A 16,283-nucleotide genomic window follows, 5' to 3' on the forward strand; every position below is an offset into this window, starting at 1 on the left:
GCAGCTTATATGGGCTAGTCTCCCCTGCCCTTTTAATACGATCAAAGTTCCTTGTGTTGTCAGGGAGCAACTGCCTTTTATTTATAAGACAAATAAGAATATTGTTACTGAATGCAGCTTGTGTGTGCTCTGTGCTCCCTCGCCCTGTTCAAATGATCAAAGGAAATAATGCTGGTGAGGAGTGGAACTGGACTGGTGTCTGATGGCCCTGTGTTTTCCATGTTGGAATTACAACCCTTCTTTTATGGAGTAAATCAAAAGCACAAGAGAATCTGAGATGTTATCGATAATAAATCAATTGGTTTCATGCATTTGTCTGTGTGTGTGTGTGTGTGTGTCTGAATGTGATTGTATTTCGTCATATCGCAAACATTTGTGATATCAGATAGGTTAAGATATTAAAAAGTAATTGGTGATTTTTTCGACAGTGTTGCATGATGGGAATCTAGTGGTTCACTGATATAATCTAGTAAACAAAATAAACTACTTTTTCACCACTCTGTGTGCAAGTGCATTCCTAAACGGCATTTAACGCAGGTCGATGTGATATGATATTATCAGAACACAAAGTGGTTACCGTTAGCGGAAAATGTTGGCACTGGAGAGACTTGCCCTCCACCGATATGTATAAGTCATACTTACCTGGCAAGGGAGCTACCGTGATCAAGAAGGCGGTTCACCCAGGGCGAGGCTCAGCCATTGCACTCTGGCTGTGCTGACCCCTGCGAATTTCCCAAATGTGGAAATCTCGATTGCATAATTTATGGTAGTGGGGGACTGCGTTCGCGCTCTCCCCTGATGTCTTGTTTGATGATAAACCTTGAGGTTGACTTTAGTCATCTGACTGTGCTTATGGAGATCTTTGAAGTCAGTTTTCAAAGAGATTTTGTGGACCAATCGAAAGGTGGACTAATCAAAAGGTGGAAACATTTGTTTGTAGCCAAACATTGTTGGCATTTTGTGGAAACATCATGTTGCGAAATGCAGCATGGTATTTATGCCACGCTGGTACTTCAATCAAGAGATAGTTGAAAAGCCGCTCTAACCCCACCCCCAGTCATGATGTGTCATACGCTTACAATATGAAATTGTCCATACATGCGTTCCTCCTTAGCACAGAACAATGCAATAGGTTTTCAACATTCAGAGCTTTTGTGTATTTATTGTGGCTAGTAGGATAGCTGCATGGGAAACTGTTGCTGATGATGTATTTGTCAGAAGTCATTGTATTTGTCCGTTTTTTCCCACAAGGCTGAAATATGTGCCCTCGCTTTGAAATGTTAGCAAGGTTTGTTTGTATTTCATCCAACTATCTGTGCTAAAAAGTGATGGCTACAGTATATGTAATTTCTTCCACTTTTTGAGTGAGCCCAAAGTTCAAGCTGCTTATCTAATTGGTGAGAATGCAATGTCTGTTTATCAGACTCACTTTGACTCTATATGGTGTACCAAGAGATTGTTCCTTCGCTTACGGCCATTACCTAGCCTGAATACAGCCCGATCTCGTCTGATCTCGGAAGCTAAGCAGGGTCGGGCCTGGTTAGTACTTGGATGGGAGACCTGCCTGGGAATACCAGGTGCTGTAAGCATTTTGTCCACTAGGGTGTGCTCTGGCATTATTTAATCAGCAACACTGCCTTGTAGTAAGCAGTTTGATGCTGAATTGACTAAATTCAGCTTATATGGGCTAGTCTCCCCTGCCCTTTTAATACGATCAAAGTTCCTTGTGTTGTCAGGGAGCAACTGCCTTTTATTTATAAGACAAATAAGAATATTGTTACTGAATGCAGCTTGTGTGTGCTTTGTGCTCCCTCGCCCTGTTCAAATGATCAGAGGAATTAATGCTGGTGAGGAGAGGAACTGGACTGATGTCTGATGGCCCTGTGTTTTCCATGGTGGAATTACAACCCTTCTTTTACGGAGTAAATCAAAAGCACAAGAGAATGTGAGATGTTATCGATAATAAATCAATTGGTTTCATGCATTTGTCTGTGTGTGTGTGTGTGTGTCTGAATGTGATTGTATTTCGTCATATCGCATACATTTGTGATATCAGACAGGTTAATTAAGATATTAAAAAGTCATTGGTGATTTTTTCTACAGTGTTGCATGATGGGAATCTAGTGGTTCACTGATATAATCTAGTAAACAAAATAAACAACTTTTTCACCACTCTGTCTGCAAGTGCATTCCTAAACGGCATTTCACGCAGGTCGAAGTGATGTGATATTATCAGAACACAAAGTGGTTACCGTTAGACGAAAATGTTGGCACTGGAGAGACTTGCCCTCCACCGATATGTATAAGTCATACTTACCTGGCAAGGGAGCTACCGTGATCAAGAAGGCGGTTCACCCAGGGCGAGGCTCAGCCATTGCACTCTGGCTGTGCTGACCCCTGCGAATTTCCCAAATGTGGAAATCTCGATTGCATAATTTATGGTAGTGGGGGACTGCGTTCGCGCTCTCCCCTGATGTCTTGTTTGATGATAAACCTTGAGGTTGACTTTAGTCATCTGACTGTGCTTATGGAGATCTTTGAAGTCAGTTTTCAAAGAGATTTTGTGGACCAATCGAAAGGTGGACTAATCAAAAGGTGGAAACATTTGTTTGTAGCCAAACATTGTTGGCATTTTGTCGAAACATCATGTTGCGAAATGCAGCATGGTATTTATGCCACGCTGGTACTTCAATCAAGAGATAGTTGAGAAGCCGCTCTAACCCCACCCCCAGTCATGATGTGTCATACGCGCCCCATGCGCTTCCAATATGAAATTGTCCATACATGCGCTTCCTCCTTAGCACAGAACAATGCAATAGGTTTTCAACATTCCAGAGCTTTTGTGTATTTATTCTGGCTAGTAGGATAGCTGCATGGGAACTTGTTGCTGATGATGTATTTGTCAGAAGTCATTGTATTTGTCCGTTTTTTCCCACAAGGCCTGAAATATGTGCCCTCGCTTTGAAATGTTAGCAAGGTTTGTTTGTATTTCATCCAACTATCTGTGCTAAAAAGTGATGGCTACAGTATATGTAATTTCTTCCACTTTTTGAGTGAGCCAAAGTTCAAGCTGCTTATCTAATTGGTGAGAATGCAATGTCTGTTTATCAGACTCACTTTGACTCTATATGGTGTACCAAGAGTTGTTCCTTCGCTTACGGCCATTACCTAGCCTGAATACACCCGATCTCGTCTGATCTCGGAAGCTAAGCAGGGTCGGGCCTGGTTAGTACTTGGATGGGAGACCGCCTGGGAATACCAGGTGCTGTAAGCATTTTGTCCACTAGGGTGTGCTCTTGCATTATTTAATCAGCAACACTGCCTTGTAGTAAGCGTTTGATGCTGAATTGACTAAATTCAGCTTATATGGGCTAGTCTCCCCTGCCCTTTTAATACGATCAAAGTTCCTTGTGTTGTCAGGGAGCAACTGCCTTTTATTTATAAGACAAATAAGAATATTGTTACTGAATGCAGCTTGTGTGTGCTTTGTGCTCCCTCGCCCTGTTCAAATGATCAGAGGAATTAATGCTGGTGAGGAGAGGAACTGGACTGATGTCTGATGGCCCTGTGTTTTCCATGGTGGAATTACAACCCTTCTTTTACGGAGTAAATCAAAAGCACAAGAGAATGTGAGATGTTATCGATAATAAATCAATTGGTTTCATGCATTTGTCTGTGTGTGTGTGTGTGTGTGTCTGAATGTGATTGTATTTCGTCATATCGCATACATTTGTGATATCAGACAGGTTAATTAAGATATTAAAAAGTCATTGGTGATTTTTTCTACAGTGTTGCATGATGGGAATCTAGTGGTTCACTGATATAATCTAGTAAACAAAATAAACAACTTTTTCACCACTCTGTCTGCAAGTGCATTCCTAAACGGCATTTCACGCAGGTCGAAGTGATGTGATATTATCAGAACACAAAGTGGTTACCGTTAGACGAAAATGTTGGCACTGGAGAGACTTGCCCTCCACCGATATGTATAAGTCATACTTACCTGGCAAGGGAGCTACCGTGATCAAGAAGGCGGTTCACCCAGGGCGAGGCTCAGCCATTGCACTCTGGCTGTGCTGACCCCTGCGAATTTCCCAAATGTGGAAATCTCGATTGCATAATTTATGGTAGTGGGGGACTGCGTTCGCGCTCTCCCCTGATATCTTTGTTAATGATAAACCGTTGCTTGGCGGCAGGCTTAAGGATGACTTGAGTCAACCGACTGTGCTTATGGAGATCTTTGAAGTCAGTTGTGAAAGAGACTTTGTGGACCAATCGAAAGGTGGAAACATTTGTTTGTAGCAAAACATTGTTGGCATTTTGTCTAAACATTATGTTGCGAAATGCAGCATTGTATTTATGCCACGCTGGTACTTCAATCAAGAGATAGTTGAGAAGCCACTCTAACCCCCCCCGGTCATGATGTGTCATACGCGCCCCATGCGCTTCCAATATGAAATTGTCCATACATGCGTTCCTCCTTAGCACAGAACAATGCAATAGGTTTTCAACATCCAGAGCTTTTGTGTATTTATTGTGGCTAGTAGGATAGCTGCATGGGAAACTGTTGCTGATGATGTATTTGTCAGAAGTCATTGTATTTGTCCGTTTTTTCCCACAAGGCTGAAATATGTGCCCTCGCTTTGAAATGTTAGCAAGGTTTGTTTGTATTTCATCCAACTATCTGTGCTAAAAAGTGATGGCTACAGTATATGTAATTTCTTCCCCTTTTTGAGTGACCCAAAGTTCAAGCTGCTTATCTAATTGGTGAAAATGCAATGTCTGTTTATCAGACTCACTTTGACTCTATATGGTGTACCAAGAGTTGTTCCTTCGCTTACGGCCTTACCTACCTGAATACACCCGATCTCGTCTGATCTCGGAAGCTAAGCAGGGTCGGGCCTGGTTAGTACTTGGATGGGAGACTGCCTGGGAATACCAGGTGCTGTAAGCATTTTGTCCACTAGGGTGTGCTCTTGCATTATTTAATCAGCAACACTGCCTTGTAGTAAGCGTTTGATGCTGAATTGACTAAATTCAGCTTATATGGGCTAGTCTCCCCTGCCCTTTTAATACGATCAAAGTTCCTTGTGTTGTCAGGGAGCAACTGCCTTTTATTTATAAGACAAATAAGAATATTGTTACTGAATGCAGCTTGTGTGTGCTTTGTGCTCCCTCGCCCTGTTCAAATGATCAGAGGAATTAATGCTGGTGAGGAGAGGAACTGGACTGATGTCTGATGGCCCTGTGTTTTCCATGGTGGAATTACAACCCTTCTTTTACGGAGTAAATCAAAAGCACAAGAGAATGTGAGATGTTATCGATAATAAATCAATTGGTTTCATGCATTTGTCTGTGTGTGTGTGTGTGTGTGTCTGAATGTGATTGTATTTCGTCATATCGCATACATTTGTGATATCAGACAGGTTAATTAAGATATTAAAAAGTCATTGGTGATTTTTTCTACAGTGTTGCATGATGGGAATCTAGTGGTTCACTGATATAATCTAGTAAACAAAATAAACAACTTTTTCACCACTCTGTCTGCAAGTGCATTCCTAAACGGCATTTCACGCAGGTCGAAGTGATGTGATATTATCAGAACACAAAGTGGTTACCGTTAGACGAAAATGTTGGCACTGGAGAGACTTGCCCTCCACTATGTATAAGATATACTGTGATCAAGAAGGTGGTTGACCCAGTGTGGGGCTCAGCCATTCCACTCTGGCTGGGCTGACCCCTTTTGAATTTTCCAAATGTGGGAATCCGAATTGCAAAATTTATGGTAGTGGTTGCAATTATGTAGTGGTCGTTTGCGCTTTACCCTGATAGTCTTTGTTAATGATAAACCTGTTGCTTGGCGGCAGGCTTAAGGATGACTTGAGTCAACCGACTGTGCTTATGGAGATCTTTGAAGTCAGTTGTGAAAGAGACTTTGTGGACCAATCGAAAGGTGGAAACATTTGTTTGTAGCAAAACATTGTTGGCATTTTGTCTAAACATTATGTTGCGAAATGCAGCATTGTATTTATGCCACGCTGGTACTTCAATCAAGAGATAGTTGAGAAGCCACTCTAACCCCCCCGGTCATGATGTGTCATACGCGCCCCATGCGCTTCCAATATGAAATTGTCCATACATGCGTTCCTCCTTAGCACAGAACAATGCAATAGTTTTTCAACATTCAGAGCTTTTGTGTATTTATTCTGGCTAGTAGGCTAGCTGCATGGGAAATTGTTGCTAATGATGTATTTGTCAGAAGTCATTGTATTTGTCCGTTTTTTCCCACAAGCCTGAAATATGTGCCCTCGCTTTGAAATGTTAGCAAGGTTTGTTTGTATTTCATCCAACTATCTGTGCTAAAAAGTGATGGCTACAGTATATGTAATTTCTTCCCCTTTTTGAGTGACCCAAAGTTCAAGCTGCTTATCTAATTGGTGAAAATGCAATGTCTGTTTATCAGACTCACTTTGACTCTATATGGTGTACCAAGAGTTGTTCCTTCGCTTACGGCCATTACCTAGCCTGAATACACCCGATCTCGTCTGATCTCGGAAGCTAAGCAGGGTCGGGCCTGGTTAGTACTTGGATGGGAGACTGCCTGGGAATACCAGGTGCTGTAAGCATTTTGTCCACTAGGGTGTGCTCTTGCATTATTTAATCAGCAACACTGCCTTGTAGTAAGCGTTTGATGCTGAATTGACTAAATTCAGCTTATATGGGCTAGTCTCCCCTGCCCTTTTAATACGATCAAAGTTCCTTGTGTTGTCAGGGAGCAACTGCCTTTTATTTATAAGACAAATAAGAATATTGTTACTGAATGCAGCTTGTGTGTGCTTTGTGCTCCCTCGCCCTGTTCAAATGATCAGAGGAATTAATGCTGGTGAGGAGAGGAACTGGACTGATGTCTGATGGCCCTGTGTTTTCCATGGTGGAATTACAACCCTTCTTTTACGGAGTAAATCAAAAGCACAAGAGAATGTGAGATGTTATCGATAATAAATCAATTGGTTTCATGCATTTGTCTGTGTGTGTGTGTGTGTGTGTCTGAATGTGATTGTATTTCGTCATATCGCATACATTTGTGATATCAGACAGGTTAATTAAGATATTAAAAAGTCATTGGTGATTTTTTCTACAGTGTTGCATGATGGGAATCTAGTGGTTCACTGATATAATCTAGTAAACAAAATAAACAACTTTTTCACCACTCTGTCTGCAAGTGCATTCCTAAACGGCATTTCACGCAGGTCGAAGTGATGTGATATTATCAGAACACAAAGTGGTTACCGTTAGACGAAAATGTTGGCACTGGAGAGACTTGCCCTCCACCGATATGTATAAGTCATACTTACCTGGCAAGGGAGCTACCGTGATCAAGAAGGCGGTTCACCCAGGGCGAGGCTCAGCCATTGCACTCTGGCTGTGCTGACCCCTGCGAATTTCCCAAATGTGGAAATCTCGATTGCATAATTTATGGTAGTGGGGGACTGCGTTCGCGCTCTCCCCTGATGTCTTGTTTGATGATAAACCTTGAGGTTGACTTTAGTCATCTGACTGTGCTTATGGAGATCTTTGAAGTCAGTTTTCAAAGAGATTTTGTGGACCAATCGAAAGGTGGACTAATCAAAAGGTGGAAACATTTGTTTGTAGCCAAACATTGTTGGCATTTTGTGGAAACATCATGTTGCGAAATGCAGCATGGTATTTATGCCACGCTGGTACTTCAATCAAGAGATAGTTGAGAAGCCGCTCTAACCCCACCCCCAGTCATGATGTGTCATACGCCATGTACAATATGAAATTGTCCATACATGCGCTCCTCCTTAGCCCAGAACAATGCAATAGGTTTTCAACATTCAGAGCTTTTGTGTATTTATTCTGGCTAGTAGGCTAGCTGCATGGGGAATTGTTGCTAATGATGTATTTGTCAGAAGTCATTGTATTTGTCCGTTTTTTCCCACAAGCCTGAAATATGTGCCCTCGCTTTGAAATGTTAGCAAGGTTTGTTTGTATTTCATCCAACTATCTGTGCTAAAAAGTGATGGCTACAGTATATGTAATTTCTTCCCCTTTTTGAGTGAGCCAAAGTTCAAGCTGCTTATCTAATTGGTGAAAATGCAATGTCTGTTTATCAGACTCACTTTGACTCTATATGGTGTACCAAGAGTTGTTCCTTCGCTTACGGCCATACCAGCCTGAATACGCATTTCCTGATTGGAGAAGTGACGACAGGTGCGAGTGTCTGAGCTGTGAGTGAGTGTTTGCTGGAGAGTGTTTGCTCGAGAGCTATTTTTGTTAATTAATTGGTTTTTGCAATATAATTTATTATTTTCTTCAGTTGAATAGTTTTAAGTTTGGTTAGTCTTCCCCCTTGCAGTTTTTCTGCTTGGGGGAGAGTTTTTTTGGATTCATTTTTTTACTATGACGGACAACATGGAAAAGACAAACGGAATGGACAAAGACAACGAAAAGGCGCAACGGAAGAAAAATGAAGATAAAGAAGAATGAAATATGGCAAGGAATACACGGTGGCAATTGAGTTGGAAGGAGAAGACAAGGTGACGACAATGGAACTACTAAGAGCAATTAAGGAGGTGTGTGGAGAGGTGGTGGGATGCCGAATGAAAGGGGAGAAAGAAGTACGAAATTACGATGAGAAATGAAAAAGGAAAAGAACGTCTAATGGATGGATTAAGAATAAAGGATACAAAGATTCTGGCGAGAGATATTAATGTGAAGGAAGTGGTGGTGTCGTTCATGAATCTCCCAGTATATGTAGAAGACGGTGTGATACTGGGCAAGCTGAGTAGCTGGGGAGTGGCGGCTGTCTCGGAGATAAGGAGGAGAGTTTGGCCAGGAACAGAGGTGGTTGACGGGACACGTTTCTGCAAGGTCAAGTTCACAGAAAAAGTGACATCATTACCTTATTCTACAAGAATTGAGACGTTGGAGGGAGCAGAATATTTCAGAGTCATTCATGACAAACAGGTCAGAGTGTGTCGTATGTGTATTCAACCCGGGCACATAGTAAAGACTGCCCGGAATTTAAGTGTTTTAAGTGTGGCAATCAAGGACACTATGCGAGAGAATGTGATGGAGAGAAGGAAAGGAATTTTTGTGGTGGATGCAGAAAGAGATTGGCGGAGTGCAACTGTGGAGAGGTTAGGGCTGAAGAGGGGAGTCAAACAATATATGAGGAAGCAGTGGTATTGTCGCAAGAAGGAGAAGAAGATGGAGGAGAGGACGTGGTGGAAGGTGGAGAGACGGAGGAAGGAAGAAAGAAGAAGGACCAGAAGATAAATGAAATTGGGAGCAGTATGGACTCAGAAGTAAGAAGAGGGAGTTTTCAGGAGGAGGGGGGGAGTGGAATGGGGGGAAGCACGGGGGACTCACAGGTTTTGGGGGAAGGCACAGCACTAACAAGTAGCTCGGGGGGTGAAGAAATGGAGGGGGTTATGGAGTTGATGACAATACCAGAGACGGTGATGAGCACGGGGAGCACAACGACTATACAAGAAGCGGAGATGAATAAGGGGAGCACAACGGATGTGGATGTCAAGAGGGTGAGTTGGCTGGAAAACATGGACTTGGAAGAGATATCGGATACGGAGGATGGAGAAAAGATTGAAAGAACGAGGGAAGGATACAGGAAGAGGAAAGCGGCGGGAAGAGGGGGAGAGAAAGGGTGGAAGAGGAAAGAAACTGGATAACAGGTAGAGGAAAATGAAATTATATTTTATCATTTTATTATTTATTAGAATGGTAAATATAATGTCAATAAATGCAAATGGATTGAGGACAATGGGAAAATTTAATAGAATAATAAAAATGAAGAAGTCAGATATTTTATGTATTCAAGAGACGCACTGGGATAATGTATGTGTTTTAGAAGTAAAAAAAATATGGAGGGATTTTATTTATGTAAACAACGGCAGAGGGAATTCAAGTGGGGTTGCTATTTTATTGAGGAGGGATGTGGTGGATAATGTGAAACAGATATATAATGATAATAATGGGAGGATTTTAATATTAGATTTTGAATACATGAAGAAGGTGTTTAGGATTATAAATATTTATGCGCCGAATAATGAGATAGAGCGAAGGAATTTATTTTTAGAATTAGGGAAATGGTGTAAGGGTAACTGTATTTTAGTAGGGGATTTTAATGTCAAAATGGATAGACTAGATATGACAAGGGGAGCTATTTTTAGAAATGATGTATCCAGGGGGGTTTTAAAGAAGATTATGGTTGAAAAAAGTTTGATTGACATATGGAGGGAAGAAAATCCAGAAAAAAGAGAATGTTCTAGAAGGCAGGTGGTTTTAGGGGTTTTAAAACAAACGAGGATAGATCTGGTTTTAGTAAAAGAAGGGTTAAGGGATTTTATTAAAGATATTAAGTATGTTTTTACAACTTTTAGTGATCATGCTGCATTGGTATTTTCTTGTGGAGTAAAGACACCTACTAAATCTGGGGGGATGTGGTGTTTAAATAATAGCCTGCTAGAGGAGGAAAGTTATATTGAAATGATATCAGAATGTATTGGGAGGGCCAAAAGACAGCAGTTAATGGAGGAGAATACGGGGTTGTGGTGGGAGGAGCTGAAAATGAAATGTAAGGAATTGACTATAAAATATGCTGTTAAGAGGAATTATTTTTTGAAAAAGGAAGAGAGGGAACTATGTCAAAAGGTTCAATATGAACTTGAGTGTATAGAAAAGGATGAAGGTCATGGGGTGGAGGATTATTTAATGGCTAAAGAGGCACTTGATGAATATGAGAAGAAGAAATGTTATGCGGCGATTGTAAGAAGTAGAGTGCAATATGCGATAGAGGGGGAAAGGTGTACTTCATTTTTCTTGAATTTAGAAAAAAGAAGGCAAGAGAAGAATTATATTACGGAGTTAACTAATGATAAGGGGGAAAAGGTTAATGATTTGGTGGGGATTCTGGATACGGTCGAGAGATATTATGAATGCTTATTTAAAAAAGAAAAGGTTAATGAATCCTGTATGGATAAGGTGCTTGATCATGTGGATACTAAGATAACAGAAGGGGAAAGAAACATGTGTGATGAAGATATGAGTCTAAATGACATTAAGGAGGCCATATCAGCTGCTAATTGCAATAAGAGTCCGGGGTCTGATGGCTTAACTGCAGAGTTTTATAAATCTTTTGCAGATTTGTTGGCTCCAATTTTAAGGAAACTGTATGAATATATTGAAAAGACTCAAGTGGTGCCAGATTCGCTGGCCACAGGAGTTTTAACCATATTGTATAAAAATAAAGGGAGTCGTGTAAATTTGGATAATTATCGACCGTTGACACTTTTAAATTGTGATTATAAGATTTTAGCCAAGGTCTTAGCTAATAGAGTTAAAAATGTTATGGGAGGAGTAATAGCAGAGACACAAGTATATAGTGTACCAGGGAGAGATATTTCTGACACAGTGGGAACAATAAGGGATGTGATAAAGCATATGGGGGAGGAAGGGGGGTTTGTGATGAGTTTGGATTTAAATAAGGCTTTTGATAGAGTTGATCATTCCTTTTTATTGCGTACACTGGGGAAATTTGGTTTTGGTGAAAGAATGATAGGTTGGATTAGATTACTGAATGGATCTGCAAGGAGTAGAGTAAAATGTAATGGGATTTTAACAGATTCTTTTCCTCTGGAGAGATCTGTTAGGCAGGGATGTCCGTTATCAGCAGCTCTTTATAGTTTTTCGGTGGAGCCGCTTGCAGCAATGATTAAAGCAAACAAATTAATTCGAGGTATACGGATACCGGATGGGGGGGAGAGTGTTATACAGCAATATGCGGATGATACTACATGTACTGTGATAGATGTTGAAAGTGTGAAGAATGTAATGGAGTGCTTTGAGGTATATGGCAAGGCATCAGGGGCAAAACTTAATGTTGAAAAATCTGAAATAATGTATGTGGGGATAGATGAAAAGGTGGACTGTGGATTCCCTTTCAAAAAGGCTGAAGGTAATATAAAGACTTTAGGGGTGGTTTTGGGGGTGGATGAAGAAGGGACGAGAGATGTGACATGGACTGGGGTTTTGAATAAAATAAAACATACTCTATCCTATTGGAAGGCAAGAAAACTGTTTTTGAGGGGGAAAGTGGTGGTGATTAATTCATTGGTGGCATCCAAATGTATCTATGTTTTAAGTTCGTTGGATATGCCACAATGGGTGTTAAAAGAATTCAATGGTTTGATTACAGAGTTCCTATGGGAGGGGAAGGGGACTAGGATTGCAAGGGCAACTCTTATCGCGGATTTAAAGGATGGGGGGTTGAAATTGGTGGATTTGGACGTGAAGAGAAAAGCAATGAGAATAAAAACTGTGCAAAAATACTTATATGGGGAGATAGATTATGGATGGAAAAGTTTTTTTTAAATATTTTTTTTGTACAGAAGTGGGGGTTGTGAAGAAAGTGGATTGTTGATGTCATGGAAGAAGGATATGTTGGAGGATTTGCCTGAGTTCTATAAAGAGGTGTTCTTGGCATGGGGGGAATTTCTTCCTCAGATTGAGTACACATGTACACATAAGGACAACATATTTAATCAGCCTGTGTTTCTAAATCCGAAAATAGAGAGTGATGGGAAGGTGCTGTACAACAAATTGTTTATGAAGGCTGGGTTAATATTGGTAAAAGATTTTCTTTATGAGGTTATACCTGGTTTTTTAAGGGGGCAGGCAATTCTGGATACTGTGTGGGAGTTTGATGATACAGTGGAGAGAAAATTAGTATTAAAGATATATGAAAGAATTAAATTATGCATCCCGGGTGAGTGGATAAAAGTGATAAATGGGGAGGGGGAATATGAGGACTTGTATGTGATGCCAAGTCTCTATGTGGGTAAAGGATTGGGGAAACAATTATTATCAAAAGTAACACAGAAAAGATTGTACAAGTGCATGTTGAAGTCTGTGTGTGTGAGGCCTGCGGCTGAGAGGATGTGGAGAAAAATGTTTATTGATTTGGATGTTTCTTTGATGTGGGAGAATTTGGTTTTGTTTGGGAATAAACGGAATTGTGAGAACATGGATTTTATGTTACGGCATAATCGTATATACACAAATGTTATTTTACATCAGATAAACCGTGATGTACGGAGGGAATGTGATGTGTGTATGATGAAGCCAGAGTCTTTGTTGCATTTATTTGTCGAATGTCCATGTCTGACAGATTTTTTCAATGAAGTAAAACTTTTGTTGTGGAGGCACTGGAGAAAAGAGTTTTTAGAAAGTTTTGAATGGGATAGGTTAATATTATTTGGAGTGGTGGGGAAATGTTTGGGTGTGAATGTGTACCTGTTGAATCTTGTTTTGAGTTTTGTGAGGTATGCAATTTACTGTAGAAGGAATATGAAACATTTTGAAGGGAAAAAGTTAAATGTCTGGGTAATCTTTAAAGCAGGGTTAAGAAAGCAGGTGGAAGTAATGTATAATGCAAAAAAAGAGACATTTGAAAGTATGTTTATAAAGGGGAGCACTTTAGTGTCTATGGAGGAGGGAGGAGGGGGATTTAGGGTTAATTTCTGAAATGGTGTGATGGTGTAATTATGTTTTATTTGTTGTTTTGTTTTGTTGATTGTGTTTTTTTTGTTGTTATTAGGGTTGTTGGGGTTGTGGAAAATGTTTGTTTGCTGATGTACAAGGAATGAAATTAAGTGAAGGATTGTTAGTATTAATGTGATTTGGTTGTAAATTATTTTGATATTTTTATAATAAAAGAAAAAAAAAAAAAAAAAAAATATGCCCGATCTCGTCTGATCTCGGAAGCTAAGCAGGGTCGGGCCTGGTTAGGACTTGGATGGGAGACCGCCTGGGAATACTAGGTGCTGTAAGCCTTTTGTCCACTAGGGGGTGTGGCATTATTTCATCAGCAACACTGCCTTGTAGTAAGCATTTGATGCTGAATTGACTAAATGCAGCTTCTATGGGCTAGTCTCCCCTGCCCTTTTAATACGATCAAAGTTCCTTGTGTTGTCAGGGAGCAACTGCCTTTTATTTATAAGACAAATAAGAATATTGTTACTGAATGCGGCTTGTGTGTGCTCTGTGCTCCCTCGCCCTGTTCAAATGATCAAAGGAAATAATGCTGGTGAGGAGTGGAACTGGACTGGTGTCTGATGGCCCTGTGTTTTCCATGTTGGAATTACAACCCTTCTTTTATGGAGTAAATCAAAAGCACAAGAGAATCTGAGATGTTATCGATAATAAATCAATTGGTTTCATGCATTTGTCTGTGTGTGTGTGTGTGTGTGTGTCTGAATGTGATTGTATTTCGTCATATCGCAAACATTTGTGATATCAGATAGGTTAAGATATTAAAAAGTAATTGGTTTTTTTTTCGACAGTGTTGCATGATGGGAATCTAGTGGTTCACTGATATAATCTAGTAAACAAAATAAACTACTTTTTCACCACTCTGTGTGCAAGTGCATTCCTAAACGGCATTTAACGCAGGTCGATGTGATATGATATTATCACAACAAAAAGTGGTTCCCGTTAGCGGAAAATGTTGGCACTGGAGAGACTTGCCCTCCACTAAGCAGAAGAGATAATGTGATCAAGAAGGTGGTTGACCCAGTGTGGGGCTCAGCCATTCCATTCTGGCTGGGCTGACCCCTTTTGAATTTTCCAAATATGGGAATCTCGAATGCAAAATTTATGGTAGTGGTCGTTTGCGCTTTACCCTGATATCTTTGTTAATGATAAACCGTTGCTTGGCGGCAGGCTTAAGGATGACTTGAGTCAACCGACTGTGCTTATGGAGATCTTTGAAGTCAGTTGTGAAAGAGACTTTGTGGACCAATCGAAAGGTGGAAACATTTGTTTGTAGCAAAACATTGTTGGCATTTTGTCGAAACATTATGTTGCGAAATGCAGCATTGTATTTATGCCACGCTGGTACTTCAATCAAGAGATAGTTGAGAAGCCACTCTAACCCCCCCCCCGGTCATGATGTGTCATGCGCTTCCAATATGAAATTGTCCATACATGCGTTCCTCCTTAGCACAGAACAATGCAATAGGTTTTCAACATCCAGAGCTTTTGTGTATTTATTGTGGCTAGTAGGATAGCTGCATGGGAAACTGTTGCTGATGATGTATTTGTCAGAAGTCATTGTATTTGTCCATTTTTTCCCACAAGGCTGAAATATTTGCCCTCGCTTTGAAATGTTAGCAAGGTTTGTTTGTATTTCATCCAACTATCTGTGCTAAAAAGTGATGGCTACAGTATATGTAATTTCTTCCACTTTTTGAGTGAGCCAAAGTTCAAGCTGCTTATCTAATTGGTGAGAATGCAATGTCTGTTTATCAGACTCACTTTGACTTTATATGGTGTACCAAGAGATGTACCTTCGCTTACGGCCATACCAGCCTGAATGCGCATTTCCTGATTGGAGAAGTGACGACAGGTGCGAGTGTCTGAGCTGTGAGTGAGTGTTTGCTGGAGAGTGTTTGCTCGAGAGCTATTTTTGTTAATTAATTGGTTTTTGCAATATAATTTATTATTTTCTTCAGTTGAATAGTTTTAAGTTTGGTTAGTCTTCCCCCTTGCAGTTTTTCTGCTTGGGGGAGAGTTTTTTGGATTCATTTTTTTACTATGACGGACAACATGGGAAAGACAAACGGAATGGACAAAGACAACGAAAAGGCGCAACGGAAGAAAAATGAAGATAAAGAAGAAATGAAATATGGCAAGGAATACACGGTGGCAATTGAGTTGGAAGGAGAAGACAAGGTGACGACAATGGAACTACTAAGAGCAATTAAGGAGGTGTGTGGAGAGGTGGTGGGATGCCGAATGAAAGGGGAGAAGAAGTACGAAATTACGATGAGAAATGAAAAAGGAAAAGAACGTCTAATGGATGGATTAAGAATAAAGGATACAAAGATTCTGGCGAGAGATATTAATGTGAAGGAAGTGGTGGTGTCGTTCATGAATCTCCCAGTATATGTAGAAGACGGTGTGATACTGGGCAAGCTGAGTAGCTGGGGAGTGGCGGCTGTCTCGGAGATAAGGAGGAGAGTTTGGCCAGGAACAGAGGTGGTTGACGGGACACGTTTCTGCAAGGTCAAGTTCACAGAAAAAGTGACATCATTACCTTATTCTACAAGAATTGAGACGTTGGAGGGAGCAGAATATTTCAGAGTCATCCATGACAAACAGGTCAGAGTGTGTCGTATGTGTATTCAACCCGGGCACATAGTTAAAGACTGCCCGGAATTTAAGTGTTTTAAGTGTGGCAA

General features: G+C 40.6%; 7 non-coding genes and 3 pseudogenes across 7 annotated transcripts; all 10 read left to right on the plus strand.

The window, feature by feature from the left end:
* The first annotated feature begins 634 nt into the window (after positions 1 to 634).
* On the plus strand, positions 635 to 798 carry LOC120038793. The gene has a single exon (XR_005475193.1). It is a non-coding gene; the product is annotated as a U1 spliceosomal RNA (small nuclear RNA).
* Positions 799 to 1,466: 668 nt separating this feature from the next.
* LOC120038790 lies at positions 1,467 to 1,589 on the plus strand (annotated as a pseudogene).
* A 720-nt stretch (positions 1,590 to 2,309) lies between these two features.
* LOC120038794 lies at positions 2,310 to 2,473 on the plus strand. The gene has a single exon (XR_005475194.1). It is a non-coding gene; the product is annotated as a U1 spliceosomal RNA (small nuclear RNA).
* A 680-nt stretch (positions 2,474 to 3,153) lies between these two features.
* Positions 3,154 to 3,274, plus strand: LOC120038787. Its single transcript, XR_005475190.1, has one exon. It is a non-coding gene; the product is annotated as a 5S ribosomal RNA (ribosomal RNA).
* Positions 3,275 to 3,995: 721 nt separating this feature from the next.
* Positions 3,996 to 4,159, plus strand: LOC120038795. Its single transcript, XR_005475195.1, has one exon. It is a non-coding gene; the product is annotated as a U1 spliceosomal RNA (small nuclear RNA).
* Positions 4,160 to 4,835: 676 nt separating this feature from the next.
* Positions 4,836 to 4,954, plus strand: LOC120038785. The gene has a single exon (XR_005475188.1). It is a non-coding gene; the product is annotated as a 5S ribosomal RNA (ribosomal RNA).
* A 702-nt stretch (positions 4,955 to 5,656) lies between these two features.
* On the plus strand, positions 5,657 to 5,808 carry LOC120038808 (annotated as a pseudogene).
* Positions 5,809 to 6,505: 697 nt separating this feature from the next.
* On the plus strand, positions 6,506 to 6,626 carry LOC120038788. Its single transcript, XR_005475191.1, has one exon. It is a non-coding gene; the product is annotated as a 5S ribosomal RNA (ribosomal RNA).
* Positions 6,627 to 7,347: 721 nt separating this feature from the next.
* On the plus strand, positions 7,348 to 7,511 carry LOC120038796. Its single transcript, XR_005475196.1, has one exon. It is a non-coding gene; the product is annotated as a U1 spliceosomal RNA (small nuclear RNA).
* A 7,060-nt stretch (positions 7,512 to 14,571) lies between these two features.
* Positions 14,572 to 14,721, plus strand: LOC120038809 (annotated as a pseudogene).
* Positions 14,722 to 16,283: the final 1,562 nt, after the last annotated feature.

Source organism: Salvelinus namaycush, unplaced genomic scaffold (assembly GCF_016432855.1).
Source record: "Salvelinus namaycush isolate Seneca unplaced genomic scaffold, SaNama_1.0 Scaffold2394, whole genome shotgun sequence".
Lineage (NCBI taxonomy): Eukaryota > Metazoa > Chordata > Actinopteri > Salmoniformes > Salmonidae > Salvelinus > Salvelinus namaycush.